Here is a 20350-nt window from a genome sequence, read left to right on the forward strand (position 1 = left end):
CAAAATTATAGTTGGACTGGAGGAATAAGTTCAAGAGATCTATTGGACCACATGGTGACTATAGTTAATGACAATATGTTATATTACTGAAATATGCTAACAGAATGGATGTAAAATATACTCACCACAAAAAATAACCGTGAGGTAATACATATTTTAATTAGCTAGACTTAACCATTCCACAATGTATATATATTTTAAAACATCATGTTGTATATGATAAATGCATAAAATTTTATCTATTTAAAAGAAATCAGTTTTTAAAAAGGAAAAATATGTAGGCTTACTTAATTTTCTTTCTCCTTCTCTCTCTGCCATCTAAACTTCATGATCATAAAACTATCTGGTTTTGGTCATCACCCTGTGACAAGACAAGCATGACACAAAAAATCATCTGATTAGTAAATGCATAACAAAAGAAAGTGCAATAAGGAAAGAGAACAAGAGAGAAAAGAAGACAAAGAAGAAGAAAGCGAGGCAAAGAGGAAAAGTAGTTGGTGGCAGATATACTAAGGCTTATTTTGAATCTTTAACCTGATTCACCAAGTGTCCTGGGGACTTGTTTCTGATGGGGAATTTGTAACAAAGCAGATGCGAACCTACCAATGTAGCCTCTTTTCTACGAGAAAATGCAGAAATACCTCGAGGATTTCCATGTAAAAGAAGATGACTTTGAGTAGTGTTTAAAGTACATTATAAGGATGGAACACTCAAGAGATAAAATTACTGCAGACTACGTGAAAGTCTACACCATAGGTGGAAAACTCAAATGCCTCTATGGACCAATCAAGTCATATCAATAACCGAGGCAGGCCAGATATCAAAGAATTAGGTGGGGTGAGGACTTTTGCTACCTGGAAAGCAGCAACTGCTTCTTTAGATGGGACATTGGCCAACTTCTGTTCAATGGGAACATAGGTCCAATGGTGCCAGGTATTGCTACTTTCTACAGAGATGCAAAACTCAGAGTAATGGATATAAAGCTTCTCTATTTTTAAAACAATGTGTAGTTAACACAAACACTTTGCAGTATGGAGCTTTCTTGTTATGGGATCTAAGGATAGTAGTTACTAAGGGACTCAAAGTCATCAGAGCCTCCGTGTAGATGGTAGATGATCTCATTTCCTTGGGGAGATTATAGGAAGAAGCGTAGTTTGGATTTGTAGTTTGGACTCATAATCAAGAGTCAGCAAGAAGAAAATAAATGTTCCTTCCACTATATGTTCAAATGAAGGCCAGGAAAAGTGAAGCACAGCTTAGAAAATCGGGCACACTTGAACCAAAAATTTGAACCAATTTTGTGAGGGATTTGAGGGACTGACATTTACTGAGACTTGGAGGGCTCCCTAAATTCTCACTGTTAGTTAAGCTAATGAGAACTAAAGTAATAGTGTTTAAAGTACTGATTGAGGGCCATAGGTATACCTCATTCTATTGAAGTTGAGCCCATGAGAGGAAAGATATCAATGGACAGGAGTAAGTCAGTTCATCAGTTCTAGTTAAGGCGATTGGCATCTTTCCTGTCCCGAGTCAACATAGGGCTCAGCCTAGAAACAAAACTCCATGATCCGCTTTGAGTATGGCAAGTTGCCCACAGCTTTTAGTACCCACATAGCCATCTACAGCCATTTTGTAGTCCCCACTGGGGAGTAAAGATAGCTGTGCATTGGCTCTGGTTGCAACAGAAAGACATATAATGGCAACCTACATCCTGAAGATTTTAACCCTAATTATAGGAGTAGAACCCTTAAGGAGAAAATTAAATTCCAGTATGAATGTGCTCATTCCCAGATATGCTCCCCACCCCCAAAAACATGGATTGGCATAACCAGACTAAATATAGTAACATCTTCAGATGAAACAGAAAATCTTCATTTACCTCAGAGAAGAAAAATAAGGGAAAGGGATATTGGACTGTGAATGGGAAGGGAATTTTGCTTCCCTAGGAAGCAAAAATTGTACACTGTGCTCCTCTTTGTGAAGTTTGCTAAGTAAAAAATGCAATGAGGTAGAGAATTGTGTATGAGAGAATCATATACAATGATTTGTCACTTGTTTTCCTCATAAAAATGATGTGTCACTTGTTTTCATTTGTTTCCGGGGTTTGGAGTGTCTAATTTATATGAGGAAAACAAGTGATAAACCATGATTGCCAGGGAGCTGCTATGGAAGAGGAAAGAACAATTGTCAGGAGTATGGGTGATATAATTTGTCTGTGTCCTCACCCAAATCTCATGTCAAATTATAATTCCCAGTGTTGGAGAAGGGGTCTGGTGGAAGGTAATTGAATCATGGGGACAGACTTCCCCTTGCTGTTCTTCTGATTGAGTTCTCACAAGATCTGGTTGTTTGAAAGTGTATAGCACCTCCCACTTCCCTTGCTCTCTCTTCCTCCTGCTTCAGCCACGTAGGATGTGCCTGCTTTCCCTTTGCCTTCAGCCATGATTGCAAGTTTCCTGAGGACTCCCCAGCCATGCTTCCTGTATAACCTGTGAACTGTGAGCCAATTAAAACTCTTTTCCTTAAAAATTACCCAGTCTCAGATAGTTCTTTACGGCAGTGTGAGGATGAACAAACACAATGTGACGTAAGCACTGCAAAGAATAAGAAAAGGAAGAGGGAAAGCAGCAAAATGGTGAGGAGACTGCAGAAAGACAGGCAGACGGGGAGGATTTTATCAGTTGCCCTAAGCAGGAAACTTTGGGCAGAGTAAACAATGTATGAAGATGTTTTTAGGAAAAGTTTTAAGTGATAAGCTATATAAAATTCCTATCTTGCTACCTTAAACAGATCATCCATTAATGTCTTGAGTGAAATTCATAATGGGGCAGGTTGGGAGGGAGGTAGATGGGGTGAGAGATGTATAAGCAGACAGGCAGGCTGAGCAACCCACCTACAGTTGGGGAATATTCAGAGAGCCCATCCAGGATCAACATTAAAATTTATTTAAATAGCAGACTTCAAAAAGAAACCTTTAACTCAACTATGGAAGTAATGAAATGAAGATACATATTTTAGAAAGCTTATAGTGAAGAAAAACAAAATCTCTGAAGGCTTGGAGATCTTTACTCCCAGGTCAAATTAGTCACTCAAGGGCACATCATTAGGGCTATCTGCCCAGGGTACCATTGCCCACAAGGACTGGGAATCCTTAGCAAGAAGGGTCTTTGCTGTCTACTCAAAGTCCCACTTTAGAGAGGCATCTACTTTGCAAGAATTCTCTGTTTACAAGCCAACAAAATTTGACATGTTTGTTCAATGCTGTTGGGTATAATTGATTTTAGATTATCCTGATTAAAGTCAGTCTAATTTTCAGACTGTTGTTATACCAAAAGTCCCTGCTGAAAACAATCCTTGTGAGGAGCTTCTGACAGTTTTGGCTTAATTACATTCCATAAAATCTCCCTGAAGTAGAAGTAACTACAAACAGAGGCTATTCAAGCTTATGAAGGCTTTAATACTGCAACCCATGTGCCAACAGGGAGAGCTTGATACAGAGAGTGATAATTTCAAAACATATTGTCCTCTTTTCCTATTATTAAGTGGAAATAAAATATAGATTATTACTGTTACTTAGGGAAAGAAACTGAGCCCTTTGATCTGATTACAGACAATTATCAAGGGAACAAAAATGATGAGTGATATTTTAGAGAGAAAATTACTTTCAAAATAAATATTTCATAATAATTTTTATTGTTATAGTAGTTTCACCGTCCAACTTGATTATTGTATTCTTCTCAAACAAACACACTGCCCTTTCTAGTAGCGTTGTTTACAGATATATTTATTTCTCTGTTTTTAAAATCTGAGTTATCAGTTATTAATCCTTCTTTGACATATTGCTTGAAAGGGTTAATACAGCTCCTCAAAGGCCTAAGATGCTACCAGAAAATAGCTCAGAAATTAAAACAGTGTTCAATTCTGCCTGCATATTAGAATCAGTTGAAATGCCTTAAAACAAAAAATACCAAAGCATAAGCCCTATCCTCTGAAATCCTGATTGATGTGGTCTGGGAAGGGACTTAGTATTGTTATTTTATATAAGCTTCCCAAGTGATTTTGATGTGCAGCCACATTTGGAAACCACTGAATCAAGAAATTCTGTATAATTATTTTGAAAGCCAATGAATCAGAGCTAAGAAGTGGAACAAGACAAGTATGTCTGTTCTCACCACTTTTATTCAACATGGTACTGGCAGTTCTAGCCAGAGCAATTAGGCAAGACAAAGAAATAAAGGTCATCCAAATTGGAAAGAAAGAAGTCAAATTGTCCCTGCTTGCAGCTGACATGATTTATACATAGAAAACCCTAAGAGCTCCACCAAAAAAAAAAAAAAAAAAAATAGACCTGATAAACAAATTCAGCCAAGTTGCAGAATACAAAATCAATATACAAAATTCAGTAGAATTTCTATACACCAACAACAAACTAGTTGAAAAAGAAATCAAGAAAGCAATCCCATTTACCATAGCTACAAAAAATAAAATACCTAAGAATAAATTTAACCAAGGATAAAATATCTGCACAAGAAAAACTATGAAAGACTGATGAAAGAAATTGAAGAGGACCAAACATGGAAAAACATTCCATGTTCATGAACTGAAATAATTAATATTGTGAAAATGACTGTACTGCTAAAAGTAATCTATAGATTCAATGCAATCCCTATCAAAACACCAATGACATTCTTCACAGAAATAGAAAAAAAAATCTTAAAATTCATGTGAACCCCACAAAAGACCCCAAATAGCCAAAGCAATATTGAGTAAAAAGAACAAAGCTGGAGGCATCACATTACCTGACTGCAAAATATACTACAAAGCTGTCATAACCAAAACAGCATGGTACCACATAAAAACAGGCACATAGTAAAATGCAACAGAATAAAGAACCAAAAACTAAATCCATATATTTATAGTCAACTGATTTTTGAAAAAGATGCCAAGAATATTCAGTGGGGAAAAAAATAGTCAAGAAAGAATGATACTAGGAAAACTGGAGATCCATATGCAGAAGAATAAAGCTAGACCCCTCCCTCTCATCATATACAAAAATCAAAATAAAATGGATTAAAGACTTAAATGTAAGACTCAAAACTATGAAACTACTAGAAGAAAACAGGAAAAATTCTTCAAGACATTGGACTGAGCAAAGATTTTATGGCTAAGACCTCAAATACACAGGTAACGAAAGCCAAAATAGAAAAACGGGATTATATTGAACTAAAAAGATTCTGCAAAGCAAAGCAAACAATCATCAGAGCAACAGAAAATCTGCAAAATAAGAGAAAATATTTGCAAGCTATTCATCCAACAAGGGGTTAATATCCAGAATATATAAGAAACTCAAACAACTCAAAAGCAAAAAGTAATAATAATTTTAATGTAAAATGGGCAAATAAGCTGAACAGACATATCTCAAGACACACAAATAGCCAATGGGTATAGGAAAAAATGCTGAACATCATTAATTATGAGAGAAATGCAAATAAAAACCACAATGAAGCCGGGCATGGTGGCTCACGCCTGTAATCCCAACACTTTGGGAGACTGACGTTGGCAGATCACCAGAGGTCAGGAGTTTGAGACCAGCCTGGCCAATGTGGTGAAACCCCATCTCTACTAAAAATACAAAAATTAGCCAGGTGTGGTAGCGGGCGCCTGTAGTCCCAGCTACTCCAGAGGCTGAGACAGGAGAATCACTTGAACCCAGAAGGCAGAGGCTGCAGTGAGTCAAGATTATGCCACTGCACTCTAGCCTGAGCAACAGAGCAAGACACTGTTAAAAAAAAAACAAAAACAAAAACAAAAAACAACCCACAGTGAGATACACCTAATCCCAGTTGGAATAGCTATTATCAGAAAGATAAAAAATAACAAATGCTGGTGAAGATGTGGAAAGGGGGAAACTCCACTTTTACTTCCCTCTGTTGGTGGGAATGGAAATTAGTACAGCCACTATGGAAACATTATGGAAGTTCCTCAAAAAATTAAAAATAAGACCAGGCACAGTGGCTCACACCTGTAATCCTAGCACTTTGGGAGGCTGAGGTGGGCGGATCACCTGAGGTCAGGAGTTCGAGACCAGCCTGACCAACATGGCAAAACCCTGTCTCTACTAAAAATACAAAAATGAGCCGGGCCTGGTGGCACATGTCTGTAATCCCAGCTACCCAGGAGGCTGACGCAGGAGAATTGCTTGAACCCGGGAGGCAGAGGTTTGCAGTGAGCTGAGATCGCACCACTGCTCCCCAGCCTGGGTGACAGAGTGAGACTCCATGTCATAAATAAATAAATAAATAAATAAATAAATAAATAAATAACTACCATATGATCCAGTTATTCTGCTACTGGTTATATACCCAAAGGAAAGGAAATTTGTGTGTCAAAGTGATAGCTGCACTCCCATGTTTATTGCAGCATTATTCATTATTTGCCAAGATATGGAATCAACCTAAGTGTCCATCAGCAGATGAATGGATAAGGAAAATGTGGTGCATATACACAATGGAATACTACTGAGCCATAAAAAATAATGAGATCCTTTCATTTGCAGCAACATAGATGAACTTGGAGGACATTATGTGAAGCCAAATAAGCCAGGCACAGAAACATAAACTCCACATGTTCTCTCCCATACGTGGAAGCTAAAAAAGTTGATCTCACAGAAGTAGAAAGTGGTATATAGTTACTAAAGACTGGGAAGGGGAAGAGGAAAGAGTTTGGTTAACAGATACAAAAGTATAGCAAATAGAGATAGATAGAAAGAATATGTTCTTGTGTTCTGTAGCACTGTAGAATGACTATAATTAACAACAATTTATATTTTCATTAGAAGAGTGGATTTTGAATGTTCCCAACACGAAGAAATGATAAATATTTGAGGTGATGGATAAGCTAATTATGCTGATTTGATCATTACACATCATATACGTGTATCAAAATATCACTCTGTATCTTGTAAATATGCAGAATTACTGTGTGTCAATTAAGAATAAAAGCAAAAAATGAACAATTGACATCTGGCACTTAATATAAATTTCAACAATTTGAATGTGATTCAAATGATTAACTCAATACCAAAGAAAGTTCACCTAATAACAGATGTCTTCCCAAGTAGTAGCAGGATACACAAGTTTTACTAGTACCATCATCTAGAATTGTACAGAAAACTTCCCAGATGTTCCAAAGTTGGGAATTATTATTTTGCCTGATACATAAATATAAAAGAATGTACATATAATATTTCAGCTTACTGGTTATTCATATCAAGCTATTAAAACTCACCACTATAAAACTATACCAAGCTCCCAATAAGTGAAGTAAGGTAATGAAGAGAAATATGTTTTAAGGATATTTGCATATGTTATGACTATATATGTAAAACAATCCAAAAAGAATCTAAAATTAAAATATTAAGATAAATAACTGGGCTGGGCGCGGTGGCTCACATCTGTAATCCCAGCACTTTGGGAGGCCAAGGCAGATGGATCACAAGGTCAAGAGATCAAGACCCACCTGGCCAACATGGTGAAACCCCGTCTCTACTAAAAATACAAAAATTATCCAGGAGTGGTGGCACATGCCTGTAATCCCAGCTACTCGGGAGGCTGAGGCAGGAGAATCGCTTGAACCTGAGAGGCGAAGGTTGCAGTGAGCAGAGATTGCACCACTGCACTCCAGCCTGGGCTACAGAGTGAGATGACATCTCAAAAAAAAAAAAAAAAAAGATAAATAACTGAATTTAGCTGTGTGTCTGGATACAGGTTAATGCCAAAATCAATTGCCTTTATATATTCCAGCTGCAAAATGCTAAGAATATGATTTTTTAATGATGCCATTTAAAATAGCATCAAACTATCAACTCTCTAAGAATAAATTTAACAAATACAATAAGAGTGCTATACTAAATATTATAAAATTTTATGGAGAGAAATTAAAGATGACCAGAAAATGTAGGAGAAAAACCTTGTTCATAGATTGAAATAGTTTATATTGTAAAGATGTCAGTCTGTCTAGATTGATTTATAGTTTCCATGCATTACCAACCAAAACCACAACAAATTTTGGGGAGAATATAACAAGTTGATTCTAAAATGTATGGGGAATGCAAAGAATCAAGAATAGCATGTGCACTATTAAAAGAGGAAAACGAGAGGTAGTCATTGTGGTGGTGTTAGTAAGAGGACATAAACTATCATATCAAGTTTTACAACAAACATACAAAGATGAGTGAACCGATGGAATAATATGGAATAATAGTAACATAATATAGACAGCCCAAAAAAAGACCACATACACATATATGTATACTCTACCTAACAAAAAATAAATAAGTTGTGCAGAAACAATTGGATAACCATTTGGGACAAATCAAACTTGAATTCAACCTCAGGCCACACGCAACTAGCCAGCTGCTTTGAGTAGCCTGCTGGTGTGATGGCCAGGCTGGAAGGGCCCCGCTGGGACTGCTCATCTCTACTCTTGTTTTCCAGCAACCCAGCCCAGCCTTGTTCACATGGCAGCAGCATTCCAATAGAGCCGTGGTTCTTAACTGGGGCAATTTTGCCCCCATTCCCCAGAGATATTTGGCAATGTCTACAGACATTTTGGTTGTTATAATTTGGGAAGGGGACGGGCAGTACTTGCTACTTGCATCTGGTGATAGAGGCCAGGGATGCTGATAAACATCCTACAAGACAAAAAAGAGGCCTCAACCACAAAGAATTATCTGGCCCAGAATGGCAATAGTGCCAAGGCTGAGAAACACTGCATTGGGGAAAATGGAAGCTGCAAGATCTCTAAAGGTCTAGGCTTAAAAGTCATACAATATCATTTTTCACTTCATTTTACTAGTCAAAGGATCACAAAGCTAGTCCAGATTTGAGGAGCTGAGAAATAGATTATTCCTTTTGATGAGAGGAACTACAAAGAATTTATAGACATCTGTTACCTACCACAAAAGCTGATGCTTTGGGGAAGGGGAACCACTAGGAGGATGTTGATGCCTTTTAATGAAGTGGAGAAGACTGATACAGAAATAGGTTGAGCTTAGATAGAAGGATTCAGGGATGGCTCTGAGATTTCAGAAATAGAAACATTTCTAAGGAGACAAAGAAGCAGTAAACTAAAATAACAAGGCATGGATACTGTGTAAAATTCAAGCCTGACGGATTGATTTTGAGATACTCACACAATTATCTAGAAAAACCGAGTCAATCAAGGTAAGTTCTATCAATGTGGGATGCCAAGAAATTTGTTTTGACAGTTAATATGGAGAAGAAAAACTCAAAGTTTACCTTATTGCCAATATCACCATAATGACATAACTGAAAAAAAAATTCAACTTCCAAAATAAACACTGAAAAATACCAAGGTCTTCACTAAGACTGCTTGGTAAGTCAGCAAAGGGGAATTACATCACACAGCAATTACAAGTATTATTTTCTTTGCATTTTTATTACTAACTTTATTTTTTTTAATTTTTTATTTCCATAGGTTATTGGGGAACAGGTGGTATTTGGTTACATGAGTAAGTTCTTTAGTAATGATCTGTGAGATTTTGATGCACCCATCACCCAAGCAATATACACTGAACCAAATTTGCAGCCTTTTATCCCTCACCTCCCTTCCACCCTCTCCCCTGGCCCCCAAAATCCATTGTATCATTCCTATGTCTTTGCATATTCATCACTTAACTCCCACTTACAAGTGAGAACATACGATGTTTGGTTTTCCATTCCTGAGTTAGTTCACTTAGAATTATAGTCTGCAGTTCCATCCAGGTTGCTGCGAATGCCAATAATTCACTCTTATTTATGGCTGAGTAGTATTCCATTGTGTATATATATATATATAAAACAATATGTTTATCCACTCATTGATCAATGAGCATATTTTTACAATTGTGAATTGTGCTGCTATAGACATGCATGTGCAAGTATCTTTTTCATATAATGACTTCTTTCCCTCTGGGTAAATACCCAGTAGAGGGATTGCTGGATCAAATGGTAGTTCTATGGTTAGTTCTTTAGGGAATCTCTACACTGTTTTCCATAGTGGTTATACACTAGTTTACATTCCCATTAACAGTGTAGAAGTGTTCCCTTATCACCATATTCATGCCAACGTCTATTTTTTTTTTTATTATGGCCATCCTTGCAGGAGTGAGGTGGTATCACACTGTGGTTGTGATTGGCATTTCCCTGATCATTAGTGGTGTTGAGCATTTTTTCATCTGTTTGTTGGCCATTTGTATATCTTCGTTTGAGAATTGTCTATTCATGTCCTTAGCCCACTTTCTCATAGGATTGTTTGGTTTTTTTCTTGCTAATTTGTTTGAGTTCCTTATAGATTCTGGATATTAGTTGTCTGTCAGATGTATTTTTTCTTGGTAGATTTATACCCCAGCAATCTACCCCTTATCTCTGCATTTTCCTGTCACCACTCGACTCAAGAAAATCAGAGAATCCTCTCCAGTACCCACCTCCTTAAAGAGTGAATTAAGTAGAGCTTAATAGCTTACTCATATTTTAAATTTTTTAGCTCCTGTTCAGCTGCATGAAGAAAAATGATTTTATGGCACTCTGTTGCCTGCAACTGGCCTACTCATCAACTACAGAACACTCACAGGGATAAAAATGGGTCGCAGCTTCCATTTCCAGGTACAAATGAGTAGAAACACTTCAGACTCAAGGCATAACCGGGACTTTCCTCAAACCACAAGTTATCTCACCCTAAGTGTAAGTTATGGAAACACACAATGAAGAGCATAGTCAGAAACCAAGGGGTTTCACAGAGAAACTGCATTCATCCTGCTCTGCAGTGTTTGAAGCATGTCAGTACCAAACTATTCATTTCCACCAGCTCAGTCATAGAGTCCAAAGATCTTAAGATCAGGGAGGAAGAACTCTATGGGAGAATGTGAAAACCACTGTCTTCACGTATAATCTTTCCTTGAGTTGAATTCAGAGCACTTCTTACCTTCTTAATATAGACTATTTTATCTCTATTCAAGCCTGAAGTAAGATCTGTTTATTCCTGACTTTAAAATATTTTAGCCCTTTTCACAAAGCCACCAGCCCCGGCCTTCACTGCTTTCCTCTAAAAGCAAACATGCTCCACTGTATTGAATATTTTATTAATTCTTCTAATTAAAAATCGTCTTCCTTTCCTGTCCCTTTTCAAGGCACTATCTTCCCTTTTCACATGTCAGTTTTTCTTCTTCCTGAATTGCAAAGGTAGAAAAAAAAAAAAAAAAGGTGAATAATGTTGTGAATGTAAACACGTCTGTTGCCATGGGAGCCGCAGCAGCTGAGCGACAAGAACCACTTGTGGCTGCAACATTTGCAGGAGGCCACTTACCAAACCTGGCAATTCTAATTCAGTAAACAGGGACAACAGTGGACAGAGTTAGAGAAAATTGCTTATTTTTTTGGGAGGGAGAAAGGCAAGCTAGGAGGCTTCGAGAACTCTATAGGATGTACAGTTGATGTTGACGAGCATGCCCGTTGCCTAATGGAGTGGTTGTTTTTCAAAGGGGCTTGGTGAAAACGCAATTTCCAGCTGCCTTGACAACAAGGAGGTAGACTAATGATGCATCCTGTGTTTGTTCACAGTTCCCCCATAGGCCTGGTGATGAGGCCAGGTTGAATACAGTGCCATCCAGCAACTTAGAAAACCATTGCCATGTTGCTGCCTGTTAGGTACCACAAAATTCTGAGCAATGTGCAAATCCAGTAAAACTTGCCCATTTACTTAGCTTAAAAAAAAAAAAAAAAAAAAACCTGCATAAAGTGCTCAGTACTATGGAAAGAAAACTGCAGCTGTGTTCTTCATTATTCTCCTTCTTAAAAATGCAATCAATTAAGGAATTTTTTCATTTACCAAAAGCACTGTTATTTGTCATGTGCATCAAAGGGGCTGGGGAACATCTTTATGCATTTTGTTTTCCAGTGATCTTAAGAAAAACGTTAACAGGAACAATTAGCCACACCCATATTTCTGAGGTTTTACAAGCCAGAACAGAGGACCCACCTCCTGAAGATTTGTACCTAGGAAGAGGATATGGAATAAAAATTATTTGTGTCTCATAGGCCATCCCCAGAACCAAGACCCCAGGAATGAGGACCTCAAGGGTTTAACTTGTCATGATCACAAAAAGTATTCAAATGAATTCCTTGAGAGCTCATTTGATGATGCAGGCTTTTTTTAGCCTTCTCTTTTGTTCACAGGACAGAACAATTTCTGGCTCATGTAGCAGGTACTTAATAAAATTTATGTAATTGAATTTAAATAGACAAAATGAAAAGTTGTTAAAACAATTAATTATACCAAATTTGAGTAATTGAATATGACTCAAGTGTGATAAAAGTTCTTAAAAGACTTTAATTTCTGCATTCTTAATTAAAATAGTGGGGTTTTTAATTGTATTATAAAAATATCAAACCCATTTTTCTACAAACCACTAAAGATGTTCAGTCTTGTTTTTATAGAGGCAGAGTTTGAACAATAGAAACCACAGGGACAAGAGTTGGGATATTTTTTTTTACTTCTGTGTCCAGCTTGGACCCTAATCGGCTGCATGAACTTAGGAAGTCCTTGACACTTATTTTTCTTTTTTTTTTCTTTTTTTTGAGACGGAGTCTCGCTCTGTCGCCCAGGCTGGAGTGCAGTGGCCGGATCTCAGCTCACCGCAAGCTCCGCCTCCCAGGTTCACGCCGTTCTCCTGCCTCAGCCTCCCGAGTAGCTGGGACTACAGGTGCCCACCACCTCGCCCGGCTAGTTTTTTGTATTTTTTAGTGGAGACGGGGTTTCATCGTGTTAGCCAGGATGGTCTCGATCTCCTGACCTCGTGATCCGCCCGTCTCGGCCTCCCAAAGTGCTGGGATTACAGGCGTGAGCCACCACGCCCGGCCGACACTTATTTTTCTCATCTGTAAATATTCTCCCTGGTGAAGTCCAAATGACATTATAAATATGAAGGCAATTCAAACATTATAAGAGATCAGATGAACTATATAAACCTAACCTCCTTTGTGTCTTTCTCCTTTGAGTCTTTACACAAATGCCATCTTCTCAGTGAGGCCACCCTTGGGGCACCTTGTCTAAAATTACAGCCTACTGCAAACCCCATCCCTGCTTTATTTTTCTCTTGGCACCATCATCATGTTGCATATTATATATCCAACTTATTTGGCTTGCATATGGATCACTGCTTGCTAGAATATAAACTCCATAAGAATAAAGGTTTCTTTTTACTGTTTTTTCCTAGATACATCCACAGACCTAAATACATGTTTTAAAATATTTTTTAATTAATAAATGCAAAAACAAATGACTAATTTGCTGTCAGCTTTTTCTAAATGACTTTTCAACATGATAGAAATATTAACCAAGTCATTCTGTCAAGGCCTCTGATCATATCTGTTAAAGTCAGCAGAGTCCAATGAAAGAGCTCAGGATTGTGAGTCAGGACACCAACAACATAGAGGATTTTGGGCATGACTCACAACAAATCCATATGTGTCACAGCTACGAGCTATAGAATTGTTATCAGCATAAAATATGATCATGTGAGCAAAGTGCTTTAAAAGTTAAAAGCATCAATAAGGTGTTACAGTTTGTACTACTATTAAACAGTGCCTTAATATTTTGTCTTAATTCTGGTGCCTTAATATTTTGTCAGGGACATTAAGCACAGCGGGAGTAAGAGTGGCAGTTACAATGCAAACATTTTCAAAGGAGTGAAGAGAAGGAAACTGCAGCTGGTCTTGGCCTCTCTACTATAAATGTGGTTGTAACCTGTCATAGGCTGCAGAGTAGAGCACAGACCATAGAGCCTTGGCCAGAGATCAGGGCACCACAGTATCCTTCGTGAAACTTAAAAGAGTTGAGTTGTGAAGCAAACTCAGATGTTCCAGCAAATTACAATGTGTAGATTAAAGTGCATTGTTCAACAAAGCTTAAAACACACAATTAAAAACATTTAAAAATTAATCATATATCTGGAAATAATAAATCACTGCTTCCTTCACAGTGTCATGAAAATGGAAGTTTCTCCTGACAGATTCCATTGTTCTGTAGGTACCATTTTCTTGGTATGATGCCTTTCAGTACCCCTGCATATGATTAATTTTCAAATAACATGAAGTTTTCGAGCATTATAATTCAGCATAGTTTTCTAGGCTTCTTATTTCTCTTTCCTCAGAATCATTAAATATTAGGTATGGAGAATGGTTTTTGATGACAAAAGTCTTCTTTCTAAAGTGAGCTGAGTCAGAAACAAGGAAATGTCTAACCCTGTGCACTGGAAAGTGGGGTGCCCTCTGGGGTCACTGCCCTGTGTTTCCGTCACAGCTCGGGAACTCTTTTAACTGGCTTCCCCAGCTGATTCCCAAGTGGGTCATCTGTGGAATGAGTATGGTAATCTGTGGAACTGGTGGATCCGTGATCCCTTCAGATGTTCACTGCATGAGTTGAAATGCTTGAGAGTTTTTGATCTTCGATCTAAAGAAAGAAGGCTAAGTAGAGGAGAAAGGACAGCGCTAGGATGCCTGAAAGAAGAAGGGATAGGGAAGAGGAACAGACTAAAGAGGCATGGCCTGTGTCTCCTCCCATGACCTGAGTCCCTATGAAAAGAGGAGTTAGGAACAGAAGCTTGACAAGCAATAATTGGTGGGGCAGAGGGAGGCAGGGGAGATGGAGCTGGGAATTAGTAGCACAAGCCGTGTACATCAGCTGTGTACTTCAAGGGGCTCCACAGAGATGGAATGCAGTCATCCTTTAAACTGAATCCCTCTTGCCCTTTACAGCACCCCATGCTGCCACTGCCCTCAATTCAGATCTTGGGCAAAGGGGTCCAAGGGCAGCTCCCAGCCCATTGAAGATCTACTTGGCAGTAAAGCTCAGAGAAAGCATTTCCAACAGGAGGAGTGCTGACCACAGCAAGGCAGGAGTCAGCCTGGAAAAAAGGAAGCAGCCTTGCTTCTGACCCTCCTGAGACAGGCATGGAGGAGGACTAGAAGGGCTGTTCTCACACAGGGAGGGGCAAAGGGTCATTGCAGTTTGGGTGTTAGTATTAACAGGACTTCATCTCTGCCCTCAGACAGGTAAAACTTGGGGAAATTCCGGTTGCAGGGACAGGAGTTTGCTCAAAGACTCACTGAAAGGATTAAATAGGAGAACATAAGAAGGTGCATGGCACAGTGGTCTAACACATAGAAGGTACTGCATAAACATAGTCTTAGAAGATTTCCCGGGTACTTGGGTGCAAAAGCATAGAAAGAATATTGATACCCCTCCCCAAAACATCCTTCTCTGTCCCCCACCCCTTACTTAAGCATTCTTACCCAAACTACAATGGCTCCAGGGTCTAGATGGTTGTCTAAGATGGTCCAACAGCTTATCATACCCTGCAAAAAATAACCACAGGATTTCCACTGACCATTCCATGTCAGGGGACAGAATCACACACTGGAATATGCCATCTGCTTTTGTCCTCAACCTCATGGCACCTTTTAACTATCTTTTAAATTAATAATATCTTCTGAAAGATTAGAAAAAGAGAATTCTTTTTTACTTGAAATAGTGCCAATACTAAATGAGTAAGTCTGACGTGAGTTAGTCATAAACATGTCACCTGGCTCAGAGAATTTTATATCCAAATCACCATCCCACAGCGGTGTCTTTGCAGTTTCTCTTGGCTCACTGTGCTATTTTTGAAGCCTTATAATGTTGCCTTCAGAAAGAGCCTGCAAGAAAAGAAGTCAAAAGAAAAGACTAATCTAATAAAAATCAAAATGATGCTGCATACCAAACACGACAAAATAAAACATTTATCTCTCCCAGGGGTCTGCCATAGCCAGTTCTTACAGCTCATCTACCGCTGACAAGTTTTATGTTCTTGATTACATCCAAAGCACAATTGCCCCAAATTATTTAATCATATGCATGCCAGGAATGCACTACATCTGACAAATATAAAGTGAAATCTACTGCCTTTGTTTTCCCCAGGTTTCAATATGCAATTGTGTAAACTTTCTAAGTAACATGAATGTGTAATATAGGTGTAAATTAAAATATTAAAAATTCAGGTTGATTCATTCGGGTGAATAATTCAAATGTGACACTTCATAGCTGTGTACTCCTAGAAAATTCTCATTAGGCCTGAGTAGAAGTGCTCTAATGTACATAGTATTATTTATGTGGTCATAGAAGATCTTCAGGTTGGGAGACTTATTTTTTCTTGTGAGACTTTTCCACTGTACCCCTAACCCATTTATATTGCAATGTAGAATTCTTTATAGCTATATGAGAACTTAAATAGCAGCAAGTCCAATTGCCCATTTCAAAGATGAGAAATAAAACGCACTAAAGTAGTGTTTTTGGGTTAAATCTTTCTGAAAATGTAATTTAAAATCTTAACCCAAGAAAATGTTTATAAGGGCTTTAGTCACTTGGGTCTAACCTCAGAGGCACGTAAGAGAATGCGTTTTTGTCACCAAGCAACAGGAAATATGATGCAAAAAAACTGCAAGTTTGTCTCCCCCAAGGGACTAAAGTCATCAAACAAAAGTACCATGTTCTATTATCTTTACATCTTTAATGATGTACATAATAGACATTAAATAAGCATGAAAAGAATAAACTATCCCACAGGAGGAATATACCAAACATTCCTCCTGCTCACCCTATTTCAAGAAAAATTTGTCAGATCTTCCTCATAATTCTCCCCAGTTATAGATTGTGTCAGCACCAGATACCAAATATTCAGTGTAAATTAAATACCGTAGAACTATTTTTAGTAGCACAGACCACTACACGTAGTTGGTGATCTTGACTAGCTGCTGAATTAATTTCTGCCTGTACATAAAGAGAACATACAGAAGATAGCACAGAGTTGAAAAATGTCCATTTACTTATAAGTGCCCAACTGCGGGTACTGCACATAAAATCGTTCTCTTTAAAAAGAATATTCTCTAAATGCATACAGATCTTGGAATTTGGTTGGGTTTACCTTATCCCTCATAATAACAAAATCATTATCTCGGTTCTTATGCACTAATTATGGTAAAACCTCCTAAACTGTGCAGCAGGCATTGTCTTTTTTGCCTATGAATTACATTTTATCTTGCTATCACTGGTTGGGGTGAACTATTAACAGCTTATTGCTATTCAGACGTAAATGCTAGCTTTGACCACCCTATTTTACCCACCCTAAAATGTATTTTTATGCTAAACCTATCCAACCGAGTGATTTTAAATATATTTATTATATATATAATGATTATATAGAAGTTAATATGGTTATGTCAATTAGTTTGTAACTGCCAAGGAAATATTATTTTTTAAAGTTTTTTTTTTTTTCACTGTTTTTAATACAGGGAAATAGTTCCTGTAAGAATCTCTAAGCAGTTTCACAGAGAATAATTTCACTCACCATTGTAGTATGCTTGTCTGAAAATGAGATTCTTAAAGGAGCAAGATGCTGGCAGACTGCACTGAGGGTGATGATGGGCTCTGGGACATAAAGACCTGACCCTCCCCATACTGCTCACACTGGGAAACTTTTATAGTTGTCTCTATAACTGTTCCAATATATGAATGCACAGTTCACCTAGCAAGTGCAGACTTAGAGCCTGTGTGTTCGATATATGAAGGCATACTTCACCTAGCATGTGCAGACTTACTACCAGCAAGAGTAACCACTAAAGGGGCTTTGAAGCATCAATCTTAATGTAGTTCAAGTTCCACCAAGTGAAAAATCTAAAGACTTGAAGAACCACAGCAGATGCTGTTGCCACACTCCCTTCCATATCCCTTCAGCCTCAACTCTGAGTTCCTGTAGTTGTCATGGACAATGGGCACGTTGGTAACTTCCCACCTCAAATACCCTTCCCTGTCTGTCTCTCCACCTGCGGGCTCTCTCTCGCCTGTGAGAGATTGCTTAGGCTACTTGCATGCACAGCTAGCAGTGTAAAACTCTTAACTTTTTTCTCCTTTGGATGTGCTTTGCAGTTCCTATTCTTGATAATATGGTGCAAAGCTACTATAAGCAAGGCTCTTTCAATCCATACTTGTAAGCAATCTGGAAATGCTAGGAATTCAACACGAAGAGCAACCCTCAACCAACGAGGAGAGGGAGTAGGTGGATAAATACCACAATTTCCTTGTCCCTCAGCAGAACAAGTCTAAGTGCCTGAGCGTGTCCCCAGCTAGACAGAACCCTATTGCCTATATAGGTAACCCACCTCTATGAATGCTCCCTCAAGTGGCTTTTCTCCTGAGAAAAGAAAAATAGCTTAGAGCTGTCTGAGCTACCTGGGGTATACAAAACTTACCAGGCACTAAGAAACATGGTTCAGTCCAGCGCCTGAACCCATGCCTGGAGGCAATTGTTTAAAAGCATCTTTTTCAGGATGCACGGTCTCACCCACAATCTTCAAATTCCAGGAATACGTGATACAAAGAACAATGTACAGCCTACCAATAGCTTTAGTAATCTTAATGTAAATCTTGGTAAACAACTTAGGAACTGCCTCTTCTTTTTCCTTAAAAACCCGCTTTTAAAAGGCTGCTAACCAAAATGTATATCCTGGGCAACTTGAATCTATGCTCCTGGGTGGCCCCTCTCAACCTTTAGGCTTGAATACACTCTCTTTGAACTAGATTCTGACCTTTTTGTTTGTTCTAGGTTCATACTCCCTGTCTTCACTCACTCTCTTAGCTCCTTCTTTTATGCATCCTGGAATCCCCCCAGATAAACTACCCACCTCCAAGTACTGCTTTCCAGTTCCACTTTTGAGGGATTATAACGAAGACAAAACCTTCCTTCATAGTCAGTGGTAATGGGCAAATTTAAGGAAGTTAATGGGGTTAGCTACTAAGTTAGTGGGGTTAGTGGTGAGAGAAGGGGAGGAAGAAAGAAGTGGCACCTTTTACTTAGCTGAAAATGTGTTCTAGTCATGATATTCACAAATATACCTCTTATGCTAAGAAGACCTCATAAAAGACATATTCTCCATTTTCAAACGATGGCTGTTTGCAGCACAGTTTCTGGGGCTATATCTCCAATGACATTTTCCTAGGATATCTTATTTTTAGTAACTGGGTATGTCTATGGATTCCACCCTTTGTTTTTTCTGGTAAAGCTTACAGATTTACTAGTGATATTTCAACGCTGCTTTGCCTTTCACTGTCTCCAGCTACTATCAGTCTGGCTGATAGTAACTGTTATGTATATGAGTGAAAGAAGGAAAGCAGAGAGAGAAAGGAAGAAAAGAAGAAAATATAGTAGTGCCTTAAAATGCATTAGGTGATAAGCCATGCAATTCTAAAGAGTAAGTATGATTCATTTTGTATATGTCAGTTATATTTGCAAATTCCTGGGTTATCTGTAATTCTTAACAATAAGCCTAGATAGTCCTTAAGGTCCAGTGAGAAAATAAGTTTGACACATCAGAAACTCAGGAAAAGCACTGGGGCCTGAGGAGCATTCTTCAAAGGAAATTAGTCTGAACACTAAAACAGAGTTCAGCACAGGAAGTCAAAACAAGGCATTCCAAGTTCTTAGCAGAATGGCTTAGTCTGGGGATTATTTTACTCTCTTACATAGAGAAACAAAGAATTCAGAAATCAAAAGTGCATAAAGAAAAATAAAATACTTGAATTTTTTGGTCCAACAAAAACAATACATGAAGATGAAACTAATGGTGAGAAAGCTTATGAAAATTAAAGTAGTAAACAATTTAGTTCTTACCAGAGATTGTCTTGAACTGACTTGTTTAAGCTGTTTCCGAAGACGTTATTTCATTCTCCAGCCTCCTCAAAATAAAATCAAAATAAAGAGGAAAATAACCAATATTGAAATGCTTGTGTTTTTTATGTGTTTATACCACTCTCTCCAAATCATGTTTTTACAAAGGGACTGACTGTGGAAAATGTTTTGTGAAAATATTTTCTGTAGATTCTAGTCCAGTCACCTTGGAATGTGTCTGATCTTTTACTTGGTATCTTCATACTGTAATTGTCTTAATTTTCTTTCCAAGACAAGCAAGCTTTCATTTAGTTGAGGAACTACAATAAGGAATGCATCCAGGCTAGAATTTCAAACCATTGAGCTCCTGGCAACTTGCCCTTCCTTGTCATTTCTTTGACTCCTTCTCCCCTCCTACCTGTCTCCTTTTCACTCCCACATACCCTCAGCCCCTCTCTCTCCTCCATGGGAGCAACATGGTTGCTAATTGGAATGATGGGAAGGCTTTGAAGTCACTCAGGCATAATAATTTGCTTTCTATTTTTAAAAACAGATCTACTGGTAAAATAAATCAAGTGTCAGGCAAAGTGGTAT

General features: G+C 38.2%; 1 long non-coding RNA gene across 2 annotated transcripts; it reads right to left on the reverse strand.

The window, feature by feature from the left end:
* Positions 1-297: 297 nt before the first annotated feature.
* On the reverse strand, positions 298-19898 carry LOC105484284 (uncharacterized). Of its 2 annotated transcripts, none has more exons than XR_988845.1 (4): positions 19760-19898; positions 15641-15752; positions 15351-15413; positions 298-361 (listed from the first exon to the last, which is right to left on the reverse strand). It is a non-coding gene; the product is annotated as an uncharacterized lncRNA (long non-coding RNA). The 2 variants fall into 2 exon arrangements; XR_988844.1 differs by lacking the exon at positions 298-361 and adding an exon at positions 11201-11227.
* Between the last annotated feature and the right edge of the window lie 452 nt (positions 19899-20350).

The sequence above is a fragment of the Macaca nemestrina genome, chromosome 10 (genome assembly GCF_043159975.1).
Source record: "Macaca nemestrina isolate mMacNem1 chromosome 10, mMacNem.hap1, whole genome shotgun sequence".
NCBI classification, from domain to species: domain Eukaryota; kingdom Metazoa; phylum Chordata; class Mammalia; order Primates; family Cercopithecidae; genus Macaca; species Macaca nemestrina.